This window comes from Podarcis pityusensis, assembly GCF_964106645.2.
Source record: "Podarcis pityusensis genome assembly, chromosome: 16".
Lineage (NCBI taxonomy): Eukaryota > Metazoa > Chordata > Lepidosauria > Squamata > Lacertidae > Podarcis > Podarcis pityusensis.
Genome location: NC_138041.1, coordinates 7,622,876 through 7,636,056, shown reverse-complemented (window position 1 = coordinate 7,636,056; position 13,181 = coordinate 7,622,876). Strand labels below are relative to the sequence as shown.

Here is a 13,181-nt window from a genome sequence, read left to right as displayed (position 1 = left end):
TCTTATTACACTTATCAACAGTCCAAGTTCACAAAGTTCTCGGTCCAAGTAGGCTGGGCGAATCCCCAGAGGTAATGGGATACCAAGGAGAGATCAGAGGGAGAAGACTGGGAGGAGGTGCCAGATACTTGAAGGGGCAACAGGGTGAAGTGTGCGGGAAGAGCCTGTGATAGGGAGCATTTCAGACTCCAAGGCTGAAGAAGAGAAGGGGGTGGGTGGGTCAAGGGGCTGCTGAAAAATCCAGGAAGTCTCCCTCTCTTGCTGTGACGGTGTGATGGCCTGGGATCGGACTCAAAGGCTGAACCTGAGGAATCCCAGCCTGCACAGGAGTCCCCGCCTCCAGAACCAGCTGAGCCAGGGCTGGGGCATGAGTCTGAAGGGTCCTCACCTGTGCTGAATCCTCAGGTGCAGGCACCAGCTGAGTCTGCTCTGGCTCCTGAGGTGATGGAGGTCCCATTGCCTGCAGGTGCTCCACTCTCAGCCCCGTCAGGAGAAGAGGAGGTTGCCTCCGGATCCAGTAACTTTCCAGCCTCTCCCGAGCTGCAGAGGCTCAGGGCAGAGAGATGGAGGGAACTAAGTTCCTGTAGGAGGAGTGCTCACCTTCAGGCCAGGAGAGGTGAGTCACCTGTGGACCGGGGCCGCCCTATGCCTCGGGGCAGATAAAAGCCAGTCAGCCCAGTCCCAGGTTGCGGGAGCAACGATGTTGCTAGCCTGTTCTTGCCTGCACCCTGTCCTGCTCTTCTGCCAGAGTTCCTGACCCTACCCGACTCCCCGCCTTGGACCAGCTACAGCTTTGACGGACAGCCTCCATACCGCACCATCGACCTAGGACTGGACTCAGACCTTGGCTCTCAGTTAGCCCCCGGGACCAGCACAGACAAGTTCCTCTCCCCCTTGGTCTCCAAGAATGTGCAGGATAATGAGGAAGGCAGAGCAGGGACCCGAGGTGTGTAGACGCATGTTGAGGCTGCTTGGGAAACATCTGGGAGAGACCACTGGGAGAATACTGGCGGCCAGAAATTGGAAATGCGAAATAACACCAACAATAACAGAAATGGCAAACACTCATGATAGAGTATTTTCAACTAGCAAACTGGAAAAGTCAGGGGAACCTTAAATCAAAAAGTATACGGAGAATGGAAAATATTTAAGGAATACATAAGACTATATTATAAAAATGATACCATCCTAGCAGAATTGAATGATATTTGTGTATAATAAATAAATGGAATAAACGTCTTAGAGGAATATACGGAAAAAGATATAAAACAAACTGTGTGAGAAAATCAAGACAATAGAAAAAGTATCATGAGAACGACCGGAAGCTTTTCACAGAAGACTTTATTGGATAAGACATGATGTTGTATAAATATCTGGTACTTTTAATTGCTATTTTCTTTTTCTTTTCTTGTTACTTTTAAACTTTTTGTACTTTTTGATGTGGAGAATTTTTTTTCTTTTTTCTTTTTCTTTTTCTTTTCTGTGCTTAACTTTGTTGTACTTACCTTTATTGTAAGGTTGAATTTTAAACCAATAAAGATGTATTTATATATATAAAAAAGGGAAACATCTGGGAGAGACAGAGCCTTAGGGAGGTGTGGAAGGCCGGGACCTCCAGTCCTGTCAACTGCTCCATAGGGGCAAGACCTACTGAGAAATGTTGCTGAGGCCATGAGGCCGAGTTGTACATTTGTTTCCCTGGATAAAGAGTTAATTTCACTGACAACGGAGATCTTCCTCCTTTATTCCTGACCTGCATCTGACTCCAGCCCTGACCAAGAGCAACAGAAGAGCAGGCAGAACGTGTACTGCAGGTCAGGAAATCAGGATGCTCGTTTGGTTAATGACAAGCATCAAGGAAACTGGGTGCTTTGTGCAAGATTGTCATCATACCGTGACAACGATCTGAGCCACTAGATGGTGCAAAAGGTACATGCATTGAGTTCGGCTAGGATGTTTGATTAATGGGCTGTTCTTCCAAAGGAGGATTGGTTTTGGGACTTGTACTTTATTATTATTATTTTTAATATAATTTTTTATTAGTTTTTTTAACATATCATTTTCAACAGTAATTAAACATACTTTTATGAGGCGTTCTCAAAGTAAAGGAAGGATTGAACTCTGATTAATAAAAGCACTCCTACACTTTTACATCTTATTCAAATTTTTGACTTCCATCAATCCTGTCTGAAAATTTTCCAATCTAATCTCTCAGTATGCATTTCTTATCTTCCCTATTACATTTCAAACTCATTACCAATATCTCTATCTTTTTCTACTTTGTAACACTTCGTATATCTCCCCTTACAAAACTTCTTGTAGTCCCACTAGCGTAATTTGTTGATTACAGTTGCTCTTCAAATAATTCATATACTTCTTCCAGTCTTCTGTAAATCTCTGGTCCCGCAGGTTTCGAATCCTTCCTGCCATTCTGTCCAATTCTGCATAGTCCATTAATTTCGTCTGCCATTCTTCTTTCATCAGAATTTCTTCTTGTTTCCATTTCTGGGCTAACAATACTCTTGCTGGTTTTGGGACTTGTGCTTTTAAACATGTTGACCTGGGGTCAGGAGCGAGCAGTGAGATAGCCAAGTTTCTTGATGCTGCTGAATTGTTTAAGGTGCTGATAACACCACCAAGAAGAGTCCAGGAATTTTGTGGATCCATTCTTTTACACACACACACACACACACACACACACACACACACACCAGCAATAATCAGTGAGCTACCCAATTTATTAGGACAGCAATGCAGTGTTTTCCTGGGAGTCATCTCTCTTGAAACCAGTCATGCTTTCTTCGGACTGTATCGGTTCAACACTTTGAGGTTTAGCCAAAGATCTTCAACCAGGTGAAATAATAATAATAATTTATTATTTCTACCCTGCCCATCTGGCTGTGTTTCCCCAGCCACTCTGGGCAGCTCCCAATCGAGTGTTAAAAACAATACAGCATTAAATACTAAAAACTTCCCTAAACAGGGCTGCCTTCAGATGTCTTTTAAAAACAGGATAGCTGCTTATTTCCTTGACAGCTGATGGGAGGGTGTTCCACAGAGCGGGCACCACTACCGAGAAGGCCCTCTGTCTGGTTCCCTGTAAACTCACTTCTCGCAATGAGGGAACCGCCAGAAGGCCCTCGGCACTGGACCTCAGTGTCTGGGCTGGACGATGGGGGTGGAGATGTTCCTTCAGGTCTACTGGGCCAAGGCCGTTTAGGGCTTTAAAGGTCAGCACCAACACTTTGAATTGTGCTCGGAAACGTACTGGGAGCCAATGCAGATCTCTCAGGACCAGTGTTATATGGTCCTGGCAGCCACTTACAGTCATCAGTCTAGCTGCTGCATTCTGGATTAATTGCAGTTTCTAGGTCACCTTCAAAGGTATCCCACGTAGAGCACATTGCCCCACCCTTAGCTTTTAATTAAAAACACTGACAAAATTTGTAAGAAGTGTTCCCATTTAAACTGCAAGAGTGAAGTCGGAAGTCCATTGAAGGAAAGGAAATACAGCTGGCTGGTCCAGGGAGTTGATCAATGCCTCTTTACGAGATGGGGTGGTCCCTGCCTGTTTGGAGGAGGCGGTGGTAAAACCAATCCTTAAGAAAGCTTCCCTGGATTCGAAAAACCTAACTAACTACGAGCCAGTTGCTAATCTCCCTTTCCTGAGCAAGGTGCTGGAGCGAGTGGTCGCAGACCAGATCCAGGTGCTTTTGGGAGAAACTGATTTTCTGGATCCGTTTCAGTCGGGGTTTAGGCCCAGTTTTGGCACAGAAACTGCTTTGGTTGCAGTTGATGACCTCTGTTGAGAGAGAGAAAAGAGAAACATGTCCCTGTTAATTCTCCTCGGCCTCTCAGCAGCTTTTGATACCATCCACCATAGTTTCCTTCTGGAGCAACTCTCCGAATTAGGGGTAGGTGGCACCACTTTGCGCTTCTTCCAGTCCCACTAGAATGGCCGTTCCCAGAGACTGTTGCTTTTCATCTTAAGAAATGGAACTTGGTGCGCTCACGGGGACAGCGTCCAGGAGATCTGAACTCCCTCGGGGGCTTTCCATCCAGTGCCCCCACCCCCTCCTTCTTTACAAACTTGGGGGTGGTTTATTGCACATCCGCGGATGAGACTGCATCTTCCCTTACACCGGGAAGAATTTGGGAGGCTGATTACTCCCATCTCAGCCTGGGCCTGATAAATTAATTGACGAAGATCATTTAATCAATGTTTTCAATAGTTATGCAGAAGAACCACAGAGAATGGGCACGAGTTAGTATGCAGTGCTTCAGCCTAATGAACCCCTTGGGCTGAGTGGGAGCGGACTTGGAAAAGACTACAGCCTGGAAGCCTGGAGAGTTTACCCAAGATAAGACCAAACTTTCTTTTTAAAAAGTGAAAACCAATGTTAGAATCAATCTGGCATAAAATTTAACAAAGTGTTATGAAATCTAGCAGTGAGGAAACAAAAATTGCATTAGAATGTTCTCTGTGAAAAATTCCATGTTACAAGTTACTGTTTTCTTGGTTCCAATGGTTGCAATGCATTTTGGTCCCTGAGTGCAGGAATTGCAGTGTCAACTGCTGGGGTCACTGTGAGTTGAAGAGTCCAGGAATATTCGGGGAGGGGGGCAGATTTCCCATCCCTCCTGTAAGTTATTCTTGGTTATCAGCCTGCTAAGTATAGAAGGATTGGGCTGAAACTACCACTGCTTCCAACCTTGGATTTTTCTGAGCCAGCTTTCCCCATTGTGTTTCCCCCCCAGGAGTGTCTGGACCACAACCTCTGTCATCTCTGACTGTTGGCTGTGCTAACTGGGGCCAATGGGAGTTGGGAGCCCCATGACATTAGGAGAGACACAGCTCTCCTAGAACATCCCAGGAAGGATGACTAAGTGTATCATACTCTTGTATGTGCTTGAATTCATCAGAAGACCGCTTGCTTTTTCCACTGGTTTCAGCCACTGTAACCATCTTTCCTTCTTTATTCTCTCCCAACTGCACAACAAAAAGGCCTCTTCTGTCGTTGATGAGGCTTTGGAACGAAACGATGGCGAGGTTGACTTCAAGGAGTTCACGGATATAGTAAGAAGATGGCTTATCATGTCCTATGAGAACTCCACACCATGAAGAACCAACCTGGAGGTGAAGAATCCATCAACTCAACTCCATCTCTAAAGCTCATGTCCTCCTGAGACAATAAAGATTTGATTCAAAGATCCATCACCTTTTATGGGGTGTTTTTCGGAGGCACAGTAACAGAATCTTAGCTGGAGCAAAAACTGCAGGTCAGGAGCATTCCATTCATGGATAAGAGGATGTCAGTAGGATAAATGAGAAGTAGCAAGACACCTATTAGAAGTGTCAAAAAGATATTAGTAAGAAAATAGAAAACTTGTTTAAAGACCAACATAACATACTGTTTCTTTTTGTTAGAAGGAAGAAACTGGTTCTGGGTGGCGGTTGAGGAGCTGGAATTTTGGATGAAGAGGAATAGAAGGTCTTTTGAAAGGAAGAGAGGGAAATTGTAGAGCAGCTGGATAAATTATTAGGATCAGTCTTCACCCTTCACTGCAGAAGATATAGTGCAGGTCCCTGGGCCTGACAAATTAATTGACAAAGATCATCCTATCCCCAGGTCCAGAAGGGCTCAATGCATGAGCTCTTGAGGAACTGAAATGTTCACAAGAACTGCCTCTAAAGATTGGAACATGGTCCACATGACACTGTTTCTTAAAAATGGCCCTCAGTGGGGATCCAGGTGATTTCAGGCTGGTTAGCTCAATGTTTTTCAAATTAATACAGTGTCCACCCCCCCATTAAATACCTGTGCCAGACAAATTAATTGACAAATTGAAGATCATCATATCCCCGGGTTCAGAAAGAGTCTTTCCGGAGCTCTTAAAGAATTTAAATGGGATGTTCAGAGTTACCGGTAAATCTTCACAGGACCTGTCTTTAAAGACTGGAATATGGTCCATGGGACACTGTTTCTTTAGACGGGTTTTCAAATTAGCAAGAGCATTCAGATTATACGGTGGTACCTTGGTTCTCAAATTTAATCCGATCCGGAAATGCATTCCAAGACCAAAGCGTACCAAAACCATGGTGCACTTTCCCATAAAAGGTAATGCAAAATGGATTGATCTGTTCCAAACTTTTAAGAACATCCCCCAAAATAGCAATTTGACCTGAATTTTACTAACGAGACCATTGATCCATCTAATGAAAGCAATAAATAATTTCCAGAGTCCCTTAGAAATAGATATTGCTTGTTTAATGATAATGATGATGATGATATATTAAATATATTACTTGTCCCCCACCCATCTGCATGGGTTGCCCAGCCACTCTGGGAAGCTTCCAAGAGAGTAGAAAAGAACACAACAAAACATCAGACGTTAAAAGGCTCCTGATACGGGGCTGCCTTAGACGTCTACAGAAGGTCATGTAATTGTTTATCTCTTTTATAGACGATAGGAGAACGTTCCACAGGGTGGGCACCACCACCGAGAAGGCCCTCTCTGTAACTTCTCTTCTCACATTGAGGGAACCACTAGAAGGCCCTCAGACCTGGACCTCAGTGTCTTGTCTGAAATCAGGGGTGGAGAAGTTCTTCAGGTATACAGGATGCAGTTCCAACCTTCTGCTCCTCGTACACTCCTGGGGCATCAATTGGGAACAATTGGTGACCTGGGTGAGTCCTCCCTTTATCTACCATCTTTGTAGAAATTACGATTTAGCACTTCTCATGGCGTGGCATCACTGGAAGTTTAAGGGAACTTGATGTACTGCCAAATCCCTCTGGAACCCGCCTCTGAGCATGGAGCTTAAATATGATTCTGTGGCAACTGATCGCCATTCAAGAGGGAGTCTGGAGTCTGTCCACATTTCCTCCACTTCCTTGACTCACCTGAAAGTTCTCTTGACGGTTCAACATGTCAGGCAGCCGGACTGAACTGGAGCGCTCCTTTCATGACATAATCGATGTTTTCAATAGTTATGGAGAAGAACCACAGAGAATGGGCATGCGAGAGAGTGCATCAGGAACCCCTTGTGCTGAGTGAGAGTGGACTGCGTCAACTGCTAAAGGACCAGCTTCTAGACATGCCAATGGTGAAGAGGGTGAGAAGGTTGTTTGTTCCTCAATTGGGTTACTGCTTTTCTTGGTTACAGTTACAACTCTCTTGGTTAGAATTCTCCAGATTGCAACCCCACCATCACCAGTTAGGGCTTGGAAAAGACTACAACCTGGAACCCTGGAGAGCTCCTGCAAGTCAGTGTGGGCAGCACTGAGCCCGTTGGACCCACGGTCTGACTTGATATAAATAAGCCAGTTCCTATTTAAACCAGCCCCTTCTTCCCAGGGCTGGATTTAGGATTAATGAGGCCCTAAGCTACTGAATGTAACGGGGCCCTTTATGTTTCCAGCTGTCTTTTGTCAACAACAAACTGTTGCTGTTTTTCGTGTTCACTATATGCTATATGGTAATTTATGGACCTAATAGGTATCTAAAGCCATTTACACATGTTGTCCATGCAGAATGTTGGCACCCTAGATATAGAAATGAGCAAACCAGTGATATTTTAGGGAGCAGGCTTGGAGGCGGGGCCCCTCACTTACATCATAGGAGCGTACACAACACAAAACACTGTTGCTGTATGTAGGTTTTATTTTATTTGTTTTTTTATCTTATATTTTGGAAATGTACATTCAGTTTTTCCCCCTTTAATTTTTTTTGGGTCCCCCAAGAGAGTGGGGCCCTAAGCTATAGTTTGTTTAGCTTATACGTAAATCCAGCACTAGGGACGCGGGTGGCGCTGTGGGTTAAACCACAGAGCCTAGGACTTGCCGATCAGAAGGTTGGCGGTTCGAATCCCCGCGATGGGGTGAGCTCCTGTTGCTCGGTCCCTGCTCCTGCCAACCTAGCAGTTCGAAAGCACGTCAAAGTGCAAGTAGATAAATAGGTACCGCTCCAGCGGGAAGGTAAACGGTATTTCCGTGTGCTGCTCTGGTGCGCCAGAAGCAGCTTAGTCATGCTGGCCACAGGACCCGGAAGCTGTATGCCGGCTCCTTCGGCCAATAAAGTGAGATGAGCACTGCAACCCCAGAGTCGGTCATGACTGGACCTAATGGTCAGATGTCCCTTTACCCTTTAAATCCAGCACTGATCACACTCCTTGGAGGTCAGATCTCATCGGTGGCCACCTCTGCAGAGACCTCTTGGCACTGCTGGTCTCCCCCTTAGGGAGGAAATAGTGGGGACCTGCCCTCTGGGGTCTCCTGTGGTCTGTACCCACTCAGCAGGATTCAGAGCGGGCTCTTTTTCCTTCCACAACTGTCTCTGTTTCCCACCTTAACTGTTGGTTAAGGTAGATTTGATTCTCCTTCTTGTTCACTCACCCCTCCTTCCCTGGTGGGAGGGAGGACACTATTTTATGCTTTGCCTCAGGGGCCAAAAAGTCTTGAACTGGCCCTGTGCACAGGGTTGCAAAGCTAGCATCCATGCACACTTCTTTGGGAGAAAATCTCACCAAAACCAATGGAACGTGCTGTAAAGCAAGCAGCCTCAATCTCTTTTGCTTTCTTGTAAATGGAACCTGTTCCCTGGTGAACTTTGCTTTGTGTGGCAAGGAAACAAACAGGTTAGTCCTTCCTTTCGGCAATGAAACAATTTTGTTGCTGTTATGACCCTCTCCCTTTTGGGCGCCCGGATCGTAAAATCGCTCTTCTTGGAACTTACTTCAAAGGAAGCCTGGTATAGAATAAGAGAACAAGAAGGATGCACGTTTCATGAAGACTGGAAAATGTTTACTGAATATGTGGGTGAAGATTGCGTTCATTTAAAAATGCTGGTAGCATTAAGACAAATTCAACAGCGTAAATAAGTTTTGCTGGATGTAACAATTAATTACTGAATGGTTTAGTTCAGGCATAGGCAAACTCGGCCCTCCAGATGTTTTGGGACTGCAACTCCCATGATCCCTAGCTAACAGGACCAGTGGTCAGGGATGATGGGAATTGTAGTCCCAAAATATCTGGAGGGCTGAGTTTGCCTATGCCTAGTTTAGTTCATGTAAAATATGCAGGGATGTATGGTATGCAAAATGAACCACAGAAAGAGAAAAAAAGGAAGTCATTGATTTAAGGTTGTTTAAATGAATATTTTGAAATGCAATTTAGAAAATTTAATAAAAAATTATATAACAACAACTACTACTACTTATTATTATTATTATTACCCCACCCATCTGGCTGGGTTTCCCCAGCCACTCTGGGCGGCTCCCAACAGAATTAAAAGCACAATAAAATATCAGACATTAAAAACTTCCTAAAAAAGGGCTGCCTTCAGATGTCTTCTGAAAGTCATATGGTTGTTTATTTCCTTGACATCTGATGGGAGGGCGTTCCACAGGGCAGGCACCACTACTGAGAAGGCCCTCTGCCATATATATATATATATATATATATATATATATACACACACACACATATATATATATATATGTGTGTGTGTGTGTGTGTGTATATATATATATATATATATATGGTGAGTATTGTGGGGAGCATAGAATTAACACACTAAGACCCTATTCAGCCCAATAGGGTAACTTTTCTTTTCTTTCTGGAACAAAGGAACTCAGAAAAGGGGCTGGCAAGTTGGAGCACGGGAGCGATTTACTTGTTTCTTGTAACTTGAAGCCATTGGTTTGAGTCCTACCCTCCAGAGCAGGAGAAAACAAGATTGTTCCCTCTTGAGAGATTTGAAGATGGCTATCATCTCTCAGTCTCCTCCTTTCCAGGTTAAACATACCCAGCTCCTTCAACCGCTCCTCTTCAGGCTTGGTTTCCAGGCCATTGATCATCTCAGTTGCCCTCCTCTTCCATCTTGCCTAGATGGAACTAGATGAGCCACGGACTTGAACCAACCGGGCTCTTCTAACATTCTTTGTCTTTTTTATGTCCACAATATGTGCATTTTCCCAAACAACACAGAGTTGTGCCATTCACTTGCAGCAGTGGGACCAGAATCAGACAATGGCACGTCCCTGCAGAATTTAGGAACCATGATTGTTTAATCTTGCAGATTGCCTTGCAGAGGTATTAGAAAGCATTGTATATTTCCCTCCCAGTACATTTCCACTGTTCCATTGGGAAACCTGCTTGGGGGGGAAAAACAACAAACAATAAAGCCTGTCTTCTCTGCAGTTGCCTGTCTTCCTCACCCCAAGCTGTCAACACAACTATGTGCAACAATTTGCTGAATTTGGAAGAGAGAGAAAAAGTGTCCAGAATTTTGCAGAAATGGAGAGGAAGGACCATGGCTCAGAAGTTTCCAGGTTCCATCCCCAGCCTCACCAGTTAGGGCTGGGAAAACACTACAACCTGGAACCCTGGAGAGCTCCTACAAGTAAGTGTGGGCAACACTGAGCTCGTTGGACCCACGGTCTGACTCGATATAAATAAGCCAGCTTCCTATTTAAACCAGCCCCTTCTCCCCAGAGCTGGATTTAGGTTTGATGAGGCCCTAAGCAACTGAAGGTAATGGGGCCCTTTATATGTCCAGCTGTCCTTTGTCAACAATAAACTGTTGCTGTATTTCATGTTGACTATATGCTATATGGTAATTTATGGACCCAATAGGTATTTAAAGCCATTTGCACATGTTGTCCATGCAGAATGTAGGCACCCAATACAGTGGTACCTCGGGTTACATATGCTTCAGGTTACATACGTTTCAGGTTACAGACTCTGCTAACCCAGAAATATTACCTTGGGTTAAGAACTTTGCTTCAGGATGAGAACAGAAATCGTGCTCCAGCGGTGCAGCAGCAGCAGGAGGCCCCATTAGCTAAAGTGGTGCTTCAGGTTAAGAACAGTTTCAGGTTAAGAACGGACCTCCAGAACGAATTAAGTACTTAACCCGAGGTACCACTGTATATAGAAATGAGCAAACAAGTGATATTTTAGGGAGCAGGCTAGCAGGCGGGGCCCATGACTTACATCACAGGAGCCTACACAACACAAAACACTGTTGCTGTATGTAAGTTTTATTTTATTTGTTTTTTATCTTTTATTTTGGAAATGTACATCCAGTTTTTTTCCTTTAAGTTTATTTGGGGCCCCCAAGAGTGTGGGGCCCTAAGCTATAGTTTGTTTAGCTTGTACGCAAATCCAGTACTGCTTCTTCCAGAACCTCAGGGAGTAGAACCTTCCATTATTTAGTTATTATAGGGGAAGAAATCTCCCCCCTACCCCCAAATGTTAAAGTTGTTTATTTATGTAACAACAGCAGCTAGGATTCTATATGAGCAGAAAGGGAAGGCAGAAGAAGTTCCAACCAGAGAAGTATTGATAGGTAGGATAATTGACTATGTGGTACTGGAAAAAGTAACATCAAAATTAAGAGAAGCTGAAAAAATATTCTGGGAATTATAGGGATAGAACAGGGTCAGCAAACTTTTTCAGCAGGGGGCTGGTCCACTGTCCCTCAGACCTTGTAAAAAGGACACATTTAGATTTAGAAGGCCTGGCTGTTGTTTTTACATGAGTAGAATGTGTGCTTTTATTTAAAATGCATCTCTGGGTTATTTGTGGGGCATAGGAATTCGTTCATTCCCCCCCATATTGTCTGGCCCCCCACAAGGTCTGAGGGACAGTGGATTGCAACCCCAGAGTCGGTCACGATTGGACCTAATGTTCAGGGGTCCCTTTACCTTTACCTTTAAACACCACTGAAGTTAACCCCTCCCCAATTTCCTCCCTACGAAAGGAGGTTAAGATATTGAAGGGGTGTTGGTGTTAGTTGGCTGGAATGCTATTATCTAATCTGTTCTGGTATTTTTATGAGCGTAAAAGTCCAGCGACTTCAAAGGGACACATTTTAGGGACATGATTGTACAGGAACCACACCACGGTGGTCTGTATCTGAAACTGTCTGGATTTCTGCAAAGAAATCCCGTTGCTTCACCCTTTTCAAAAGCTGCCTGCCACACCTTAAATTTCAGGTTTCACAATGGAGGGTGTGCAAAGACAAATGAAGCAACAATGTGTGTACGTGTGTGTGTGTGTGTGGCCTGGCCATTTTTTTCCACAGCCAGAAACAGAACTCTTCCAACCACGCTAGCCCCCCAAAACTGCTTTTTTATCATGCTATTAATTCCAAGCAAAGTGGGGTACCAATTCAAAGTGCTGCTTTTGACCTATAACCTTCAACTTCCAAAACAATATGCAAAACTGAAAAACATCAGTCCTTCAGAATTTGTGCTGTTCTGAACTTTGGAGTGCTGTTCCTCCGGCCAAGTATTCTGTACAGAAAATACCAGGGACAAGATGCACCTATTAGTGAAAATGATGTGCATTAGACTAGGACAACATTGCTTTGCAAAAATGTGTCTATTAGGCAAAATTGCACAGAGAATGTGTATATCAGGAGAAATTAGCACTTCTTTGTTGCAGCTTGCACCGAGAACCACTGGATGGCAATGTTCTGCAGCAAAGGGACTACCTTTTTGGAGTAGAGAAGACTCGAGGGTGGGCAAGATATCTATGCTCTGCAAATTCCGGCCGGGTTGCACAGTAAATATAACTTATTTTGAAATGATTTAGTGGGGAGAGAGAATTTGTATTGCTTAAATATGGCACCAAATCATTAATACAAAAGTTAAAAAGAGTTGGAGACATCAGTTAATATGGATAGACATCTGGAAACTTAACAGAGAATTGCTGCATTTGACCGGGCGGGGGGGGTGGGGAACCTAAACTGAAATCAAGGGAAAGTAGTCTGGTTACAATATCATCAGTTACATGAAATGTTTAAAACAGATAGGAAAAATGGTTTTTCGGACCAAAGCTCACAATTTGAAAAAGAACTTACACAAAACAAAGAAAAGCGTTTATCCAAAATGTACGATTAGATTGGGAAACAAAAGACGAGCTTGTCAAGGTCTCTGTGACACACTGGGCGATAGATTTAGGGCATAATATAGACTTTAATCTGTGGGGAAAACTCTGGAAGACCGACCTGAAGTTTACAGCGTGTTATTCCTTGAAAGAGAACTACTTGAAAATGTTTTACAGATGGTATTTAACTCTGAGTAGGCTTGCTAAGATGTACAGTGATACCTCAGGTTACATACGCTTCAGGTTACAGACTCCGCTAACCCAGAACTAGTGCTTCAGGTTAAG

General features: G+C 44.1%; 2 long non-coding RNA genes across 2 annotated transcripts in view; both read left to right on the top strand.

Annotated features, from left to right (window-relative positions):
* Positions 1-3,394: 3,394 nt before the first annotated feature.
* LOC308465213 overlaps positions 3,395-13,181 on the top strand; it is a 266,569-nt gene continuing 256,782 nt past the window's right edge. Inside the window, exons 1-2 of the long non-coding RNA XR_013980358.1 lie at positions 3,395-3,481; positions 3,671-3,751. This is a non-coding gene — a long non-coding RNA (uncharacterized lncRNA). The remainder of the gene's footprint in view (positions 3,482-3,670; positions 3,752-13,181) is intronic.
* LOC308466098 lies at positions 4,363-5,215 on the top strand. Its single transcript, XR_013980667.1, has 2 exons — positions 4,363-4,587; positions 5,006-5,215. It is a non-coding gene; the product is annotated as an uncharacterized lncRNA (long non-coding RNA).